This window comes from Cervus canadensis, chromosome 3, assembly GCF_019320065.1.
Source record: "Cervus canadensis isolate Bull #8, Minnesota chromosome 3, ASM1932006v1, whole genome shotgun sequence".
Taxonomy (NCBI): domain Eukaryota; kingdom Metazoa; phylum Chordata; class Mammalia; order Artiodactyla; family Cervidae; genus Cervus; species Cervus canadensis.
The window spans coordinates 43,426,120-43,444,681 of record NC_057388.1 but is presented as its reverse complement, the minus strand read 5'-3'; the positions used below and the strand labels follow the sequence as shown (position 1 = coordinate 43,444,681).

Sequence of the window (18,562 nt, the reverse complement as noted above, 5' to 3'; positions counted from 1 at the left end):
CCTCCCCAGAAAGGACTTTGTTGATGAATTTGATACTCCAGTTCTTCAGAGGAGTTCTAAAGGCTTAATTAGAGGAACCTGAGGTTGTGTCTCCCTGCTTCCATAACAAGATAGCTCACTCTTGCATTTTTTGAAAAAAGAAATTGCAGTGGGGTTGGGGCAAGAATAGAGCCAGAGCCAAGTTCTAAACCAGCGAAAGGAAATGTTTACATGCTGGGAAGTATTGGGACTACTCCTCCATAGGGAGGAGCAGAGATGTGTTTGGTTTGACCAAGGGGAACACAGGAATAAGACAAGCACAGGTTTTGAAAGTGCAAAAGGGTGGGGACATCAGTGTGTACCAGAGGAAAAAAAACAGGCAGTCAGGATAAGAAAGACTCCTCTGTCCTTCTGAACTTTGCCCTCATAGGACCTGTCCCCACCCACCACCAGCAGACACTTCCTCACTTAGGTGGGGGAGGGAGGCTGTGACCCTCTGTGGCATTGTTCCCAGGATGAAAAATATGGGTGTTGGCAACCATATCAAAGGCCTGGAATTGTTCAGAAATCTTTACACCTCTGATCACCAGACTGCAGAGCCCAAGGGCCATTCAAGGCCTGTGGAAACTTTGGAACAATAGACTTGGCCCCCTGCCTATCTGTTTCCCTGGCTTTCTGACAGACGTATTGGGCTCTAGACCAATCACCAACTTACCGATCTCCTTCAAGCTGGTTCTCACTAGTTAAAGTCTATGCTGAAGCCAACAGCAGTTAGAGACGGAGAGCTGAGGTTAGTGCACTCCACTCTTCTGGGACTGAAACTAGCCTGACTGAGTGAGGTACTCACCTCAGTACACAATTTAAGGGAGTGCCAAGAAACTCAATGAACAAGATAAATAATATTTAATATAATTAAAATGTATTCTGATATTTTGTTCATCATGGACTATTTTGCATTAGTTCTGATTTTCTAAAATGATTAATATGAATATTATTAATCTTAAAATTACTGAGGTTTTTGGTGCCCCCTTAAATTTTATACCTTGTGGGGAGTACCTTAATCATCTCACCCTAGACTTCAGTCCTGATGAGAAATGATTCACAAAGGGTCAAAAATAGGAGATGTGGAAAAGCTCTGTGAAGACTAATCAGGAGGTGAGGATCCTTCAGAAGGTGTGGAAAGTGTGGCCCTGATGTCCCAGGCCTGGATACTGAAGTTGGGTGAAGATATGAGAAAAGTCAGCCTTGTTACAGAGAATTCTGCCAGGGAATACAGCTGGAAAGTTCTCTCCCAGGGCTTTGTCCAGTCCACCTGAAACCGTTCACAGGGAGGCTGGGGCAAGTGTTAGCAGCAGATTGTTACCTACTTGTATCATCTGAGAAAGGTTGAAAAAGTTCCTTTTCCCCAAGGTCACAACGGGTACACCATAGTAGAGTGGTCAGTCCTTTGGCTCGTGAAGTTGTTTTGGTTTGAAAGAAACTGCTGTTGTTATGTTTAAAAATAACTGGACTATATAATGATCTTTTACTTTTATCTAGTTTGTTTCACTTTTTTCTATTTCATATTCAGTGCTCCCATTTCATTTCATTTATGTTTTCCAACTTCTCCATCTCTCTCTTTTTTTTATGTTCTTTCTGAAGCCTTTATCAAGCATAGTAGAAAAGCTTTTCTATACATATACATACATAATAAATATATATATTTTAGAAAACTTAGGAATTTTTGCCTAACTAAAAAATTTATGACATTTTGATTCTACTTGTTTGACTTAGTATGAATAGAATGCTAGATTTCTAATTTTAAAAAGATATGCAACAACCAACAAAGGTTTACTGTATCGTGCAGGGAACTATAGTCATTATCTTGTAATAACCTGTAATGCAAAATAATATCAAAAATAATATATGCGTATATGTATAACCAAGCCACTTTGTTGTGCACCTGAAACATTGTAAGTCAACTATACTTCAATAAAGTATATATATATTAAGAAAAAAAAAAAGAACCTGCCCTTATAATACAACGATCTCTGTGGCAAACAATTATTGGTAGAGATCTCAGCAAAGACAGACTTACTCCTTCATTCATTCATTCAACAAACATTTATTAAGCACCACAAACCAGACTAGAGTAGGATCTACCCTGCTCAATATAATAGAAAGTGACAGATAGGAATGTGAACTGAGTATACCAAGGTCAGGTTCAAGGGAAGGGCAGGATGGCAGAAGGACCCCTCATTCCGTTCAGATCTCCTTCTATCTGGGACTATGGTATGTAAGGAAGAGGAGGATTCAGCGAAGGCGCCTGCCTGGGATTACAGAAAGGGACAGAGAGAACACTCAAAACACCCTCATCCGTCTCTCAGATTTGTTTCTGGGCTTTGCAGGACTAAAGTGAAGTGAAGTCGCTCAGTCGTGTCCAACTCTTTGCGACCCCATGGACTGTAGCCCACCAGGCTCCTCCATTCGTGGGATTCTCCAGGCAAGAATACTGGAGTGGGTTGCCATTTCCTTCTCCAGGGGATCTTCCCGACCCAGGGATCAAACCCGGGTCTCCCGCATTGCAGGCAGACGCTTTAACCTCTGAGCCACCAGGGAAGCCCTAAGCATGACCTTAATTCGCAGAGGTCTTGCTCACAACTCCAGGGGGTACCATTCACCTAGAATATAGTGGCATTGGACAGGATGGAGGGTTCTGTCTTGGCACAGTGAAGACAGTCTCTGAGAGGGAGCTGAGTTTGCCCCCAAAGTTATGTCACTGAGCATCTGTGGGCCTGTGCACCAGAAATCCTGACCTTTGGGAGGGGGGGCAGTGGTCCAGTGGAGGGGAAGAAGAGGAGCCTAGATGGGTCCCACCCCTTGGATTTCTTCCCAGGGCTGACCTGACACTGTGAGAGTTTGTTCAGCTTTGTGGCCCTGGCCTAGCTTCTTGGGTGAGAAAGAGGCTGTGACCCTAGTTAGGCAGCCTCCCTGGGAGACAGAAGCCATTCCACTGGTGCTCTCTAGCATGTGCTTCCCAGGGGAGGTGGCCTGGGACCTAGTCACTGGTCAGGAAGCCTGGGAAATGACAGGAGAGGGGATGACAGGAATGTTTTAGGTCCCTGAAACCTCTCTCTCTTTTTAAACAATTAACCAACAAACACGTTTGCAGTGCTTTTATACACACCTTCCTGTTCCCTTTTCATGACAACTCTGTTATGAGAGGTTCTATTATTTTATTCCTGTTTTCCAGCTGCGGAAATTGAGTCCCACGAGGTGACATAACGTCCAGATAAGACAGTGAGTAAATGGAAAAGTTGGGATTGAATGTTACATTGATGCTTCTTTCCCTGTGTCACTCAGGTCCTGTGACCCAAATGCTCCTAGACCTCAGACCAGAACCTTGGGTCACCCTTTCCTCCTCACACACGCCCCACGGTGGTGAGTGTTTCTACCTAAGAAAGGTGCTCCATCTGCTCATTTTCCCTCTCTCCCTGCCACTGTCCTAGTTCAAGCCATACTCATCATTCTGCTACCACTCCTGTAGTCCCTTGGTTTTTGGTTTTTTTCCCGTCTTCTTGCTGGCTGTGTGTCTTTGAGCAGGTTTCTCAACCCCTCAGGGCCTTAAAAGGGATCTGAGACTAGCACCACCATGGGGCTGTGCTAAAGATTAGGCAGATGCTTTGTTTACAGGGGTTCCTTCCAAGAGAACTGTAAACGTGAGACCCACGTGTAATTTACACACTTCTCTAGTCACCATATTTAAAAAGGCAAAAAGGAAATAAGTGAAATTAACTTTAGTAATATAATCTATTTAACACCACATATATACACAGTATCCATTTTAAAGGGGCATCCCTGGTGGCTCAGATGGTAAAAAAAATCTGCCTGCAACGCTGCAGACCTGGGTTTGATCCCTGAGTTGGGAAGATCGCTTGGAGAAGAGAGTGGCAGCCCACTCTAGTATTCTTGCCTGGGAAATTCCATGGACAAAGGAGCCTGGTGGGCTACAGTTCATAGGATTGCAAAGAGTCACACACCACTGAGCAACTAACACTTTGACTTTAGTATTTTATTTATTTATTTTTTCTTTTTTTTTCAATTATTTTTATTAGTTGGAGGCTAATTACTTCGCAACATTGCAGTGGGTTTTGTCATACATTGACATGAATCAGCCATGGAGTTACATGTATTCCCCATCCCGATCCCCCCTCCCACCTCCCCCACCACCCGATTCCCCTGGGTCCTCCCAGTGCACCTGGCCCGAGCACCTGTCTCATGCATCCCACCTGGGCCGGTGGTCTGTTTCACCATAGATAATATACATGCTGTTCTCTTGAAACATCCCACCCTCGCCTTCTCCCACAGAGTCGAAAAGTCTGTTCTGTACATCTGTGTCTCTTTTTCTGTTTTGCATATAGGGTTATCATTACCATCTTTCTAAATTCCATATATATGTGTTAGTATGCTGTAATGATCTTTATCTTTCTGGCTTACTTTAGTATTTTAAAATATTAACATTTATATTCATTTATTTCATACTAAGTCTTCCAAGTCCAGTATGTATTTCACTCTAACTGTGTGTCCCAGTTTGAAGGACTAGTCCCATTTCCAGTGTCCAGTAACCACTTGTGCCCAGTGGCCTCTGCCCTGGGCAGTATAGGCTTCGCGTGCTCAGAGCAAGGGTCTGGTGTGCGCTCTGCCAGTGGCCTGTGGCCGTATACAGTGTCTCAGCTGTTCCACGGCCCTGGGCCCCAGGCACATGCTTCCTCCTGAGATCATGGCTTCTGCTCTTGCTGCCTTCACCACGGGAGGTTATGGGGCTGACTCCAGGGGGCAGAAGTTCTGTCGTGTTTCCTGCCAGCTGCCAGCCTGAATGTGAGGCCCAACACTCCTTAGTTTTCTTGTCTGCTCATGGGAAGCCCTTCCACTCACCGAACCTAATTATATCCAATCAATCTTTAAACAATGAGCATGTCTGGTGGGGCTCCCCCGGGTGGGAGAGCATATTTTGAGTAAGGAGGGTTCAGGAAATTCCCCTTTGAGTCAGGAGAAGAGGCCTGTCCACATCCCTGGCCCCATGATGTGGAGGAGGGAGGTGCCAGAATCCACAGTGGAAGGTGGTGATTAGGAAGCGGTTTCCGGGCAGAGCACCGAGCCTCTGCAGAGTTTAGGCTGTCCTTCCATTTCTTTCATTTTAAAAGAGTTTGCCTAGAAGCACCTGGAGCCTGGAAGGATACTCTGCCCTTCAGTGGGTTTCCTGCTCCCATCCCCAGTGCTGTCTGCCTCTGCCCAAGTACAGAAGCAGAGCACTCTCTATAGACAGTGCTCTCTCTTTAGAGAGCAGAGCTCTTTAGAGAGCTGGGTCCAGCAGGCCAACTGCTGGCCCTCAGCCCCGGCTCAGCTTCTGCCAGGGGCTACTCATGCTGGGGGGTCCACTGCTCTCCTGCCCAGAGCAGCTCCATGGCTTGGCTTTGCCTTCTTCCTGTTGCTCAGGAACTCAGCTGTGGCCATTTGCTGGGGCTGCCCTGGCAAAGCACCACAAACTGGGTGGTTTATCTTAAAAGAAAGTCACTATCTCCCAATTTGGAGACAGAATCTGACAGAGGTCAGAAATCAGGGTGTGGGCAGGCTGGGTTCCTCCTCTGAGCTGTGAGGGGAGGACCTGTCTGAGGCCTCTGTCTCAGCTCCCGGTGGCCTCTGGAGTTCCTTGGCTCATAGGTGATGTCCTTCCGGTGTGTCTATGCTTGTCTTCCTCAGGGTCCATATATCTTTTTACAAGGAGCCCAGTCAAGCTGGATTGGGATCCACTCTAATGACCTCATTTAGCTTGTTTATCTTGGTAAACACCCTATCCAAACAAAGTCACTTTCTGTGGTACTAAGAGTTAAGATTAAATGTGTGAATTTTGGCGGACGGACGCAATCCACTTTATAACACCAGCCTAAGCTCTTCTGGAAGAGAAGAGGGAACATGGGAACCAAGGAGGTGTCTGAGCCTCTGAGCTCTCCAGGGCCAGTGACCGTGTCTTTAAGCCTGTGGTGTATCCCACAGAGCTACCAGGATAATTACCCATAACCACCAAACCAGTTCACAGACACTCAGAATTGCCTGGTGCTGCAGCCAATACAATGGCCAACAAAACTCTGCCCCTGCCCTTTAGGAAATGTAATCCAATAGGAGAGATAACCAAGTAATAAAATACAGGGCAGAGAAAGGTATGGAGAATAAAGCCATAGAAGTGGGAATACTTTCTTTTTGCGTTGAGAGATAAGTGAAAGATTCATGGAGAATCGCTTGGATGAGACAAGCTTGGCAGACCCTTTGAAGGCAGAGATGAGACCAGCTGGGCACGCCTGGGGTGGAATTCCAGGGAAAGGTGGGCATTCCAGGGAGGACTGGGTTGCATGGACGTGAGTGGAAGCAGCTGGGTGGGAGAACAGGACAAAGCCTGGTCGTGGTGGGCTTTTCTTGCCAGGCCAGGGGGGCCCACGGGGGTGTTTTGTAGCAGGAGCACCACATAAAGCAAATCACTCCTTAGGGATATACATCCGGTCTGTGAGAATGGGCTAGGAGGGCTTAAGGTGGTGGAGGAGGGAAAGGGAGGGCTTGCAGGAGTCTGGGGAAAGGACTGAGTTAGGGCAGGTGCCCTGGAAATGCAAAAGGGGGGTTGGGAGTGGGGAAGTGGAAAGGAAGAGCCCACAGAACATGATGCCCAGGTGTGGGAGAAAAGAGAGCAAAGACAAAGATGGCTTCAGCTTTTCAAGTCTGAGCAATTCAGAGAGGGCGGGTACCGTTCAGAGCAGGAAGCAGGGAAGTCAGGGTGTGGCTGTCCGGCTCCGTGCAGACACACCCTGCCAGAGTGGGACACTTCCCCTCCTCCCGCCTCCCTTCAGTTGCCAAAAGCAGGAGTGGCCTCCCCTGACCCCACTTTGTCTCTTTTCTCAGAAGCTATATCTTAATCGGTTAAAGGTACTCTGTTGTCTCAAGGGTGTTCTTAATGTTGTAACGAGGAAATGAGAGAAGGGAAAGACGTGCAAGCAATATCAGGGAGACTATGAAAAATGATGAGGTTTCAGTGGTGTAAAATAGATATCTGAAAACATCTGCCCACAGCTGGCTCAGTATCCGCAGAACACCTCTGACACGGGCATCCTCCTTTTGAGGCAAAATAGACACTTGTGTTTAGTTCCCAGGCCCTGGCTTTTCTGCAGGACCTGAGACGTATACAATATGACTTTTGTCTCCTTACGAAAACGTCTCATCTCCCGTGTGTATAGGCTCTGGAACATGCCTGTGTGGTGTGTGTGTACGTGTGTGTCTGTGTGTACTGTGTTCCCTACTTAGTATCTCTCCGTCCCTACCCTATCTCAGCCCTCTCCCACTGCTAGCAAGTTCCAGGGCCCCTGGCCTAGTCAGGCAGAAACTCTAGTATGGGCAGCTGCCAACAGTGTAGCTGGCAAATCACTCTCTGCTAATAAAGATGCTGAAAATGAGATCTAGTTGATGCCACCTTCTTCGTCTCAGCCGTGACCTGTTATCTCTGAGGGCTGAGGTGCGGGGTGGGGGGTGGGGAGCCCAGTAAGAGATGCAGTTGGGGCCCTGACCACACCTGTTTCTGGATGGGGCTCACGCAGGAAAACATCTGGAAATATCATGAGGTTGAGTATAACGCAACACAGTGTACAAAAGGCTAAGCAGTCAGCCTGATGGAGACAATGGGGTTGAAGACTATAAAAGGCTGGGATATCATCCCTTTTGGTTTCAACGTCTGCCACTTCATAAAAGGATTTAAATTCCATCAGAAACGATCCAAATGGGCTGCGTGCGGTAGGGGAGTGGTGTAAACCATTACCTTTTATCCATATAATAAAACACACTACAGTCATTAAAAGGGAGTGGCAAAAGTGATTATACTGACATGGAAAGATGTTTATGATCTATTGTTGAGGATATACTGTAGTAGCTAATTTGTGTGTGTGTGTGTGAAAAGCATATATAAACTAAGTGTTGAAAGTGTTTATGACCTAGTTGTATTATGGGTGACTTATGTCCGAGTTGTAGCATGGGTGATGTTTCTCTCTTTTTCTTCCTCTTTTTTTTTTTCTTCAATGAAAATATAGTACTTGTGAAATTTTAAATAGATATACTTATCAGTTATTTAAAATTATTTCATATATGCCCTCAGAAATACTTCATTGGTGCTTAGAGAGTAGCCTTAGATGAGGAGCATTTCCTGACTACCCAGGGTCTCCCCCAGGCCCTCTCCTCATCTCTTTCCATCTCAAAGCTCCTGTCGGCAGGACTGCTCTCCTGAATCCTGCTGAGGAGGCTGTGGGGAAGCATCATTGCCTTCATCAGGAGAGGAAGGGGGTCTTAGGCAAGTTCAGTGACTTTTACTGTGAAATCCCCAGTTACTCGGGTCCTGTAGGAGGTGAGGATTGGCCTTTCTGTCTCTTCTGTCTTCCAGCTGCTTCTCTCATGAATAGGTTTCCTTCCGTTTCAGTGCCATGACTTTGCTCTCCCAGAGCTACTGTACCCAGGCCAGCTGGTGAGCAGGACTAGTTTTTAGGGTTACAGAGTCTTCAGGTCTCATTGGGGTTAAGTGCCACAAGAAAGGCAGAAACAAAGTTAGAAGGTCACCTGGAAATTCGGGGGTCCAGGGCCAGGGTGAAAGGAGGCGGGCCTCCTTGTACTGCATGACTGGAGGGCAAGTGTCCGCTAAGCGGGCAGGTCACTCTCAGGAACTTGAGTGCAAGGTTTCCTGCAGCAAAACTCTTAGGGCTGAAAGAACACCCAGCTGTTCTTCAGACAGCTGTGCAGACTTTTGTCGCGGCTCTGGAGGGTTAACGTGGGTCAGCCCCACCTGTTCAGCCCCACCTTGCCCTCCGAGGGGCACCATGGCTGCAGCGAGGGTGCTCTGCTTCCTGCAGAGCCTGCAGTGAGCGGAGCCAGAACTTCGGTGCAGCCTTAGACATTGTTGGGTTGTAGGATGGCTGCTGCTTTGTGATTTTTTTACTATGACCCAGCTATCAGTGTTTCGTTTGGGGAAATCTGACCTGGAGAAAAGGGGCTACCCGAGGATACCCAGACTCCCCAAGGCCTCAGGCTGCAGCCTCTCGACTCTTCTTGACTGCTCTGCTTTTTCTTTTCTAAGGACAGAAGAAAGAATTCTGACAAACCAACTCCAGGGGGTTCAGCTAGAAAATAGGGAGCAGTGATTATAAACTCTGCCTGTGACCCTGGGTTACTTATATAATTTCTCTGAGTCCCAGTTTCTTCATATGTAAAGAGAAAGACTAATAGTATATGATTTGGAGTTGTTGTGAAATAATGTATCTTAAAGAATTTAGAGGACTGCACTGGGAGGCACTAAACAGGGATGGACTAGAAAAACGTGTAACAACTGGTAAGGGCAGAGACAGCTGCTCTCATCAGAGCAGAGGGCGGGGCTGCCCGAGCAGGCTCTGGAGAACCACTGGGTGCCAGGTGTTAACTCATTACCTGCTGGATTGTGGGGAGACTCCAGAAACAAGCTGGGGTGATGAGAAGGGTAATGCTGTGTCCACAAGTGTGAAGTTACCTCAGTATTTTAACTGTCAAGTATGGCAGCATACCACCTGAATATCGATTGTAGTTCTGAATGTTAACTGTTAATTTTTCATTAGAATAAGTAGATATTAGCTACAGGACTTTGAAAGCTATCAGGTTGTCCAAAAATTTCATTTGGGTTTTTCTGTAAGACATATGGAATATATTCCCTTCTCCCCATTATATGTGTGTATGCATTGACAGACAGACAGACAGACACACACACACTCACACTCACACACTCACAGAACGTCTTAACCTTTAAGACAGAAAACCCAGAAAGGTAAAGGATCGACATGTGTCAGACTTGGACTGCCGCTGCTCAGATGTGCGGTCTCAGGGTCTGGAGTGTGCGGGTGCCAGCAGCCTGTTCAGAAGGTATTACCTTCTGATGAGCCTTGCAGTCCTGCTCTGTCTCGTGTGGGTTCTGTGGAGTTCACACTGCAGTGTCAGGGAAGAAGGCTGGTGGGATATGGGAAAACCTCCCTGGGCTCTGGCGGCAAATCAAGGTGTTCTCTGCCAGCGGCAAATCAAGGTGTTCTCTGCCAGCTTGCTAGGACTGCCTTAACCCGGTATCACACACTGGGCGGCTTAAACAAGAGGAAGTTATTTCCTTGCAGTTGTGGAGGCTAGAAGTTCTAGATGAAGGTGCCCACACGCTGGTTCCTTCTGGGGGATTTGTTCCCGGCCTCCCTCGTTGTCTTGCAGATGGCTGTGTTACCCCTGCATCTCCACACCATTTTCCTTGGATGTATGTCTGTGTCCAGACCTTCTCTTTTTACAAGAATTCCAGTCACCTTGGATCAGGGCCTTTCTTAATGACCCCACTTTAGAGCCTATCTCCCACTATGTTTACATTCTTCGGTTTTGGGGGTTCATACTTCAATATAACAAACTGGGGGGGGAGACATAATTTGGTCCATAACAAGTTCTTTCCGCCTAGCCTGGTGAACCCAGCATACTTGGCAGGCTTTTCTCTCTGGCACATGTAGGGTACATGCTACTCTGAGATTTCTCCCTGTGTTGTCTTCTTTTTTTGCTTTCTTGTGAAAATACTCAAACACATAGTAGGATATATGCCAATACGTGTATCCCTCACTAAATTCAATACAGCTTAAACATTTTGTCATATGTCATTCTTTGTATGTATGTGTGTGTATTTCCCTAAAGGTAGATATTTAAGTTACCTTTAAATGTTGTAGGATGCACTTCTAAAAATAAATGATAAAGAAAAAGATAGTCTTTCACACACCACTGTACCATTATCATGTGTGTATGTGCTAAGTCACTCAGTCGTGTCCAACTCTTTGAGACCCCATGGACTGTATCCCACAGGCTCCTCTGTCCATGGGATTCTCCAGGCAAGAATACTGGGGTGGATTGCCATGCCCTCCTCCAAGGGATCTTTCGGACCCAGGGACTGAACCCATGTTTCCTGTGGCTCCGGCATTGCAGGCAGATTCTTTATCACTGTGCCGTTGGTTCTAACAATAATTCCCTATATCATCTAAATATAATCAATCCATGTTCATGATTCTTAGACTATCACCAAAATGTCTTAAAATGATTTTCTTCACCAACCAAGCAAGATTCATGCATTGAAAATGGTTATGTATCTTCAGTACCTTGCCTCTTTTTAGCTTAAACATTTCTCCCTCACCTTTTCTTTTCAGGATACTGACTTTTTGAAGACACTAAGCCACTTATACTGGAAGACGTTCCAGCCACTAATACTGGAATGCCCCTTATTCTGGTGTTGTCTGACATCTCCCTTGAGGTCACTACAATAAACAGCCATTAAAACCATTTATTTACTGTAAAACAGTTGTTGAGGACAGACCTGGCATGACTCCAGCTCCTTATGTATGTTCTATATGAGAAATTCTCACCAGATTTTAGTACCAGGAAAGAGTTGTGCCTCCCGCCATGAATGGCATTTTATTTTTTTCTGATGAGAGCTAGGAAACATTCTGTCTCTCTTTTTGTTCGAAAAGTGCAGAGTGTAATTTACAGCTGTGGTACTTTTTAGGGTTATAACATCTGCTTCACCTTTTCCCCTTGATCCTGAGTTCTACCTTGTTCCCTCTTTAAGGTATTATGAGTCTTTCATTGTAAATTCAAATTCTATTTTGTTTGCTTTGAAGATTTGGGATATAAGTAAATCCAGCTGATTTCTGCAAGGCCTTTCCTAACATCCAAGCTCAGAGATGAAGGGCTTGCCCAAAGGTGCTTTATAGCTGATTCCTTTCAGGGAACCAGAGGGTTGCAGAGAACTTCTGAAGACCAAGCCTCTCCCCCACACAAAGCGTTCTTCAAGGTAGTTATGATTTAACACTAACCTTGTCTTCTTGTCTTGTTAACAGTAAACAGGACATCTGCTCTACTTGTTGATTTCTTAAGGGGATCCTGGCTCTCCCATAGTAACATGTGGCCCACATGTATCGGCCATCATTCAGCTGTTCACCAAGCTCTGTGCCAAGAATGAAGAGAAGTCTAAGAAAGCAGTTATGGTCTTTGAACTATCACGGTTAGGATTTATGGCTCTTTTATATTTCCTTGAGATCACAATAGCTTTTGATATGCTAGGACTTATGCAAACCCATACAGTGGGGCTATTAATCTCAGTGTAAATTTGATAGCCATAAATATAAATACCATGAGGTCTGTTTTTAGTGGCTGCTTATTAAGTACTTATTATGTGTCAGGAACATAAGTGTATTGTCTTATCTAATCCTCACAACAATTCTGTAAGATAAACACTGGTGTCTACATTTTCTAAAACAGAAATCAGAGGTTCAGAGATGCTGAGTAACTTGCCCGAGTAAGTTGTGAAGCTAGAGTTTAAATCTACATCTGTCTCCTAAATACATCTTTTAACATTATACCACATTGTCTGTGTTTTGTTCCTTGCCTAGAAAAAAATTAAAGAGGAGAAAAACACTGCTGCTAAACTCAGAGCGAGGGGAAAGGAAACTATTTATTACGCTTTTGACCTCCTCCAATACACATGGGGCAGGACTGCTCCAGGACGGGAGTTAGGTTAATTCTGCTTGTTTATTTTCCTGATCCCTAGGGTGGAAGTGACTTCTGACCACCCCAGCACCTGACAGTTTGTGAGGCATCAGCAATAGCATCTGGTCACACAACTTCTTCCAGAAGGCCCACCCACGGCCTGCTTCCCTTCACACTGGCAGAACGAAAGCATCAGCATTCCCAGACCATGAGGCTCGCCAAGAACTCAAATGCTTATTCAATAGAACAAATATGGTTGAAGAGAGTTTATGATTTGATTACATGTTGGCAACCCACTCCAGTATTCTTGCCTGGAGAATCCCTTGGACAGAGGAGCCTGGCGGCCTTTGGTTAATAGGGTCGCCAAGAGTTGGACACGGCTGAGTTACTGAGCACACGGAGGCAGAGCAGTTGTGCCAGCAACCCTGATGATCTGTGCTAATGGGGGGATGCTGGGACTGAAGTGACACCCACACCATCTGCACTTGGAGGGGCTTTTCTGGGGTTAGGAAGTGTGAGGTCAAGAAGTGGTAACTTAGGGCTCCTCCAGGGCTTCAGGAAGTCCCTGAAGTTCAATGCAGACTTCGTGTGTATATGCACATATTTCTGGATAAGGGTCTTTAATTGATGTCAGATTTTCAGAGGGGACTCTCACTCCCAAAGGTTAAGAATCATCACTTTGAGACTAATTGAGATAATGCTTTATTATTTAATATTAACTGGAGCTAATTTAAATTTAGTTCACCTTTCTGTTCGGTTATCTAGGTGGTGGGGAAATGCCAAAAGTGAAAACCATGTCACTGATTAACTAGAGGAAGTTTAACCCAGCAGTTAAGAGCCAGGGTCTGGAACTTTGCTGTTCTCTAGCAACATGCTCCTGGGCAAGTTGCTGAATTACTCTGAGCTTCAGTTTAGTCCTCTGTAGAATGGGTTGATAACTACAGTTCTACCTCATGATGTTCCCAAGTGGCACTAGTGGTAAAGAACCCGCCTGCCAATGCAGGTTAGATGTAAGAGAGGCAGGTTTGATCCCTGGGTCGGGAAGATCCCCTGGAGGAGGACATGGCAACCCACTCCAGTATTCTTACCTGGAGAATCCCATGGACAGAGGAGCCTGGCGGGCTGCAGTCCTCATGGTCGCACAGAGTCGGACATGACTGAAGCGACTTAGTACACGCACACCTCATGATGTTATGAGGGTTAAGCAAGATAATAGACACAAAGTCTTTAGCCTTACCTAAGGTTAGCCATTATTATTGTTTGTTTTATTATTTTGTTTCTTATTTTACAGAGTGGAATCATCACTGGTGGCAGAGTCTTTGTGGCAAGAAGCTGTCAAGTTTGTCCTTCCAATTCCCCCACAGGTTCGGCACAGGCTGGGTCCTCCAACATCATCCCTCCTCTGTCCTCCTTAGATCATTTAAAGCTGGCTTAGTCTTGAGGCCAATTCAAGAACCACCTTCTCAGTATCTCCCAGCACATTCCATATTCCAGCATGGTTTATTATTTCTTTTTTAAAAGTTTTTACATTGAAGTATAGTTGATGTACAGTATTATATGTTATAGGTATATAATATATAAAAATTCACACTTTTAAAGGTTATACTATATTTACAGTTATTACAAAATATTGACTATATTCCCTCTGCTGTACAATAAATCCTTATAGCTTGTTTTATATACAATTCTTTGTACCTATTAATCCCCTACCCCTATACTGGCCCTCCTGACTCCCTCTCCCACTAGTAAACACTAGTTTGTTCTCTATATCTGTGAGTCTGCTTCCTTTTTCCTATATTCACTAGTTTGTTGTATTTTTTTAGATTACATATAAGTGATATCATACAGTATTTGTCATTCTCTGACTTATTTCACTTAGCATAATGCCCTCTAAGTCCATCTACGTTGCAGCAAATGGCAAAATCTCATTCTTGTCATTGGCTGAGCAGCATTCCATTGTATGTATGCTTTTATGTGTGTGTGTGTGTGTGTGTGTGTGTGTGTATACATTTTCTTTATTCATTCATTTATTGATAAACAGTTAGCTTGTTTCCATATTTGGCAACTGTAAATGCTGCTGTGAATATTGGGGTACATTTATCTTTTCCAAATTAGTGTTTTGTTTTTTTGAATATATACCCAGGAGTGAAATTGCTGGATCATATAATAATTCTATTTTTAGTTTTTTGAGAACCCACCATACTGTTTTTCAGTCCATTTTAACCATCTTTAAGGGCACAATTCAGTGACATTAGGTATTCACACTATTGTGCAACCCAAGATCACTATTTCATATCCAGAGCTTTTTTCTTATCATCCTGAACTGGAACTCTGTATCCATTAAATAATAATTCCCCTTTGCCTCTTTCCACCAGCCGCTGCTAACTATCATTCTACTTTCTGTTTCTGCAAATTTTACTACTATAGGTAACATATATTGTGCAATCAGACAGCATTTATCTTTTTGTGTCTGATTTACTCCACTTAGCATAATGTTTCCAAGGTCATTCACACATGCATCAGAATTTCATTTGTTTTTAAGGCTGAATAGCGTTCCATTGATGTATTAATATATATCTCATTTTGTCTATCCATGCATTTGCTGATGAATATTTGGGCTGTTTCCACCTTTTGGCTGCTGTGAATAATACTATGATGAGCACTGGTGTACAAAATCTGTTTTAGTCTCTATTTTCAATTCTTTCAGGTATTTACCTAGAATTATCAGATCATACAGTAATTCTAGTGACCAGAGACCTGACCTTGGATCTTCCTCGTGTCCAAAGATCTACTTGCTAATGGACTGGGACAGGCTATTCTATCTCTGCATCCTGGGGGGCTATGCAGATTAGGCTGCCTGTGACCTCCCAACACAATGGTCCCTTGTGTTCCCACTGGGCATTTACATTGTGCCAGAGTCTGTGCCGAGTGTCATGTCTTGCATGACTCTGTCAGATAGATTTGATTATTATCCCTCTTTTACAGATTAGGAAACTGAGGCCTGGGAGTGTTTCATAACTCTCCAAGGGCACACAGGTTGCAAGTTCTGAGCCAGGATTTGAACCCAGATAACATAACGTAGCTTTTGTGTCTAACTGTATGCAATTCTACTTTTCCAAATGGAGTGACCATTAAATTAGTCAGTCAGGATTGAATTTCTTTGCCTAGAAGGGCTAAACAATTTACATAGGATAATTATGGTAAAAATCAAAGATATAAATAAAAAAGCTAATCCAAGCATCTGTGGTTTAAGAGAACCTCTCTTGGGCACCCTCTTATATATCTATGTTAAAAAAATTTTTTTAGCCTCGTATGCTGTGTAGAGGAGCTAATTTGCTTTCTATCTGCAACATAAATCCTCAATTCTATGATGTTTAAGGGTAACTCAGCGGACCTAACAGAAATATGCTCTAAGGTGTTGAAATTTGCAATGAAATGTATCACTAGATGGCAGTACAAATCAATGTTTAAAAATCCAACTGCTTTCTAACTCTGTAAATGAAGCTCTAGGAAAGCACCATCATTTTTGACAAGATAGGGCAAGTGTATTTAATTCAAGATGGATTTTAATTACCAAGAAGAGAATTCACAAGGTTTTTAAAGGTAAAAGACCTGAAAAGTGTAGACTTTTATAAGGAAAGACACTTCTAAGATTTTTGAAATTCCTGCTTTGGAGGAAGACAAGGTTTTAAGTAAGTATTTTGACTTGGGAAACTGCCATCAGCAAGGTAACATCACATCCGCAAACTTCTGACAGTCTTTCAGTCCATCATCTTGGTTTGGATAAGAATCAGCCTTTAGTCCATAATTGAAAACAAGGCTGTCAGTTTAGTCCTTGGGGAAGTTCCTTTCAGTTAATGCCAGAGAAAAACCCAGTATTTAAGTAATTCAGGAAGTCAGAATTGACCTATAGGTTGGTTTAACACCTAAGCCCCTGGGTCTGTGAAATATGGCAATGATAATGAAATAATGAGATAATGAAATAGATCTCACCCATCAGAAGGGAATTCCCAGCTTTTTATTTGAGAAAGTGGCAGGCAGTGAGAGGTGAGGTAAACACATTTTCTCATCTCAGCTCACCAAAATTTGGCTTTCATCAGATGAATTTTAATGATCTAACTGGTATCCTGCTTAGGAGAGAGGATTAATGTTTTAATTCAGAGAAGGCCTAGAGTCAAAATGGGAAACTTTCTTTTTTTTCTCTCAAGCTATCATATGCAAATTATAGCCTCTTCCAGAAAGTTCACAGGGAACCGGCATCAGAGAAATGGAATCGAGCTAACACCTCCAAGAAACTGAAATCTCAGGACACGCCTTTCAAAAGGCACACACAGGCTGACTCCAGCCCATAGGCCACCGAGAGTCAGAATATATCTGGAAGGCACTGTCAAAGCACAGAGTGACAAGACCATTCTTTGCGACCTTATGGGCAAATCATTGAACCGCTCTGAGTCTCAGATTCCGCATTTGTTAAATGCGCATAATAATACCTCACAAGGGTGTTGTCAGGGCAAATGAGATAATGGATGTGAAAGTACTTGTAAGCTATATGGTGCCATCATATATGGACTACTATTGCTTTTGATATGTCAGCCCACCTAACTCCGTAGTCATTCACACACACACACACCTCAATAATGTAGACTGGAAGCCCGAACATTGTCTTTGTTCTCTACTGCCCCATACACATCAATCTGCACCTCTTTGTCTCCATTTCCACAACCAGAAGACTCTCCTGTGTGGACTTTCTGTTTCTAACCTAGCCTTGCTTGACTCCTGCTCACTGCTGAAGAAATAATCCTGTTAAAAACTCACTGATTAGATCTTTCCCCTGCAAAGCTTTCAGTGGTTTCCTACTGTCTGCAGAATAAAGTCCAAACTTCAAAGCAGCTAGAATGAAAAGCCATCGACAATCTGGCTCTCCTACCTAAATACCATCAATGAGAGGGCCATACAGAAATCAAATGTAAGTGTTACATCAGAGGAGAGGTGATGTAACCACAAATGTTTGCCAGCAATTTTTTTCTTCCTCTTCTTTCAATCTTGACCTTGAGAAAGTCCATCTGAGGCTTGCCTTCCTCTGTAGGGTCATTTTAAGGGAAACTTACCCAACTTTCAACCCCTTCTAGCCTGCCCAAGTTCCTTGCACTCACCCACCTGTCCTAGAGCATGCTCTGCCATGATATTTAGCTTACTTTGTGAGAGTTCACCCTCTTGCTGGAAGTCAGAAACTCAAAACCCATTGGCTGAACCTGACTCTGAGATGTGCTTTTGACTCTCATAATGTTGGTCTGCGCTGTGCTGAACAATATAACAACTTATTGGACAACTGATATTATAAAAAAATTCTGCCTTGTCTTGAGAAACTGGGAAAGCTAAGAAGCCGACCCTAGAGCCTCAGATTCAAATGGCCTCAGATACAGTGGCCTTCTTGTAAAAGTTGTCTATAAAGCTGTCTCCACCTTCTCAATTTCAACATTTCCCCCAATTCCAATACTTACAAATGTTTTATTCCGCAAAGACTGCTCTTGTCAGTGTCATTAGTAACCCCCATAATTCCCAAATCTAGTGGTCTCTTCTCAGTTTTGTCTTACCCCACCTTCCAATAGATTTGACACAACCACCTTTATTTCTTGACATACTTTTTCCCTCCTCCTGGCTCTCATTTATATCCCATGTTCTGGGTTCTCACTCTCCATTGCCGGTTCCTGTCCTCTGTCTCACTTCTAAAGTCAGGGCAGTCAGGACTGGCTCAGGGTCCTCTTCCCTATTTGTACATTCTTCCTAAATTATCCTATCCAGTCTCAGAGCTGTAAAAGCCATCTATTTACCATGCACACTAATGTTTTTTTCTAACTTGGACTTCTCTTTAGGAGTCCACATGTCCACATCTAACTGCCTGTCTAATTTGCCACTGCCTTCTGAATTTTTAATAAGCATTTTGAACTTCACTGTCACAAAAAACAATTTTTGGATTTCTGTCTTCCAAACTTCTTCCTTC

The 18,562-nt window shown here is 44.0% G+C and overlaps 2 protein-coding genes across 3 annotated transcripts in view; one reads left to right on the top strand and one right to left on the bottom strand.

Moving 5' to 3' along the window:
• The window catches only part of LOC122438295 (DEAD-box ATP-dependent RNA helicase 30-like), a 65,049-nt gene extending 50,721 nt beyond the window's left edge, over positions 1-14,328 (top strand). Inside the window, exons 3-5 of one of the 2 annotated variants that reach the window (XR_006268522.1) lie at positions 3,322-3,399; positions 11,694-11,866; positions 13,853-14,328. The gene's annotated coding sequence lies outside the window, so the exon portion shown is untranslated. The remainder of the gene's footprint in view (positions 1-3,321; positions 3,400-11,693; positions 11,867-13,852) is intronic. The other variant, XR_006268521.1, reaches the window with a different exon arrangement.
• Positions 1-18,562, bottom strand: part of LHFPL3 (LHFPL tetraspan subfamily member 3) — a 613,796-nt gene that overhangs the window by 5,148 nt on the left and 590,086 nt on the right. The window lies entirely within an intron of this gene.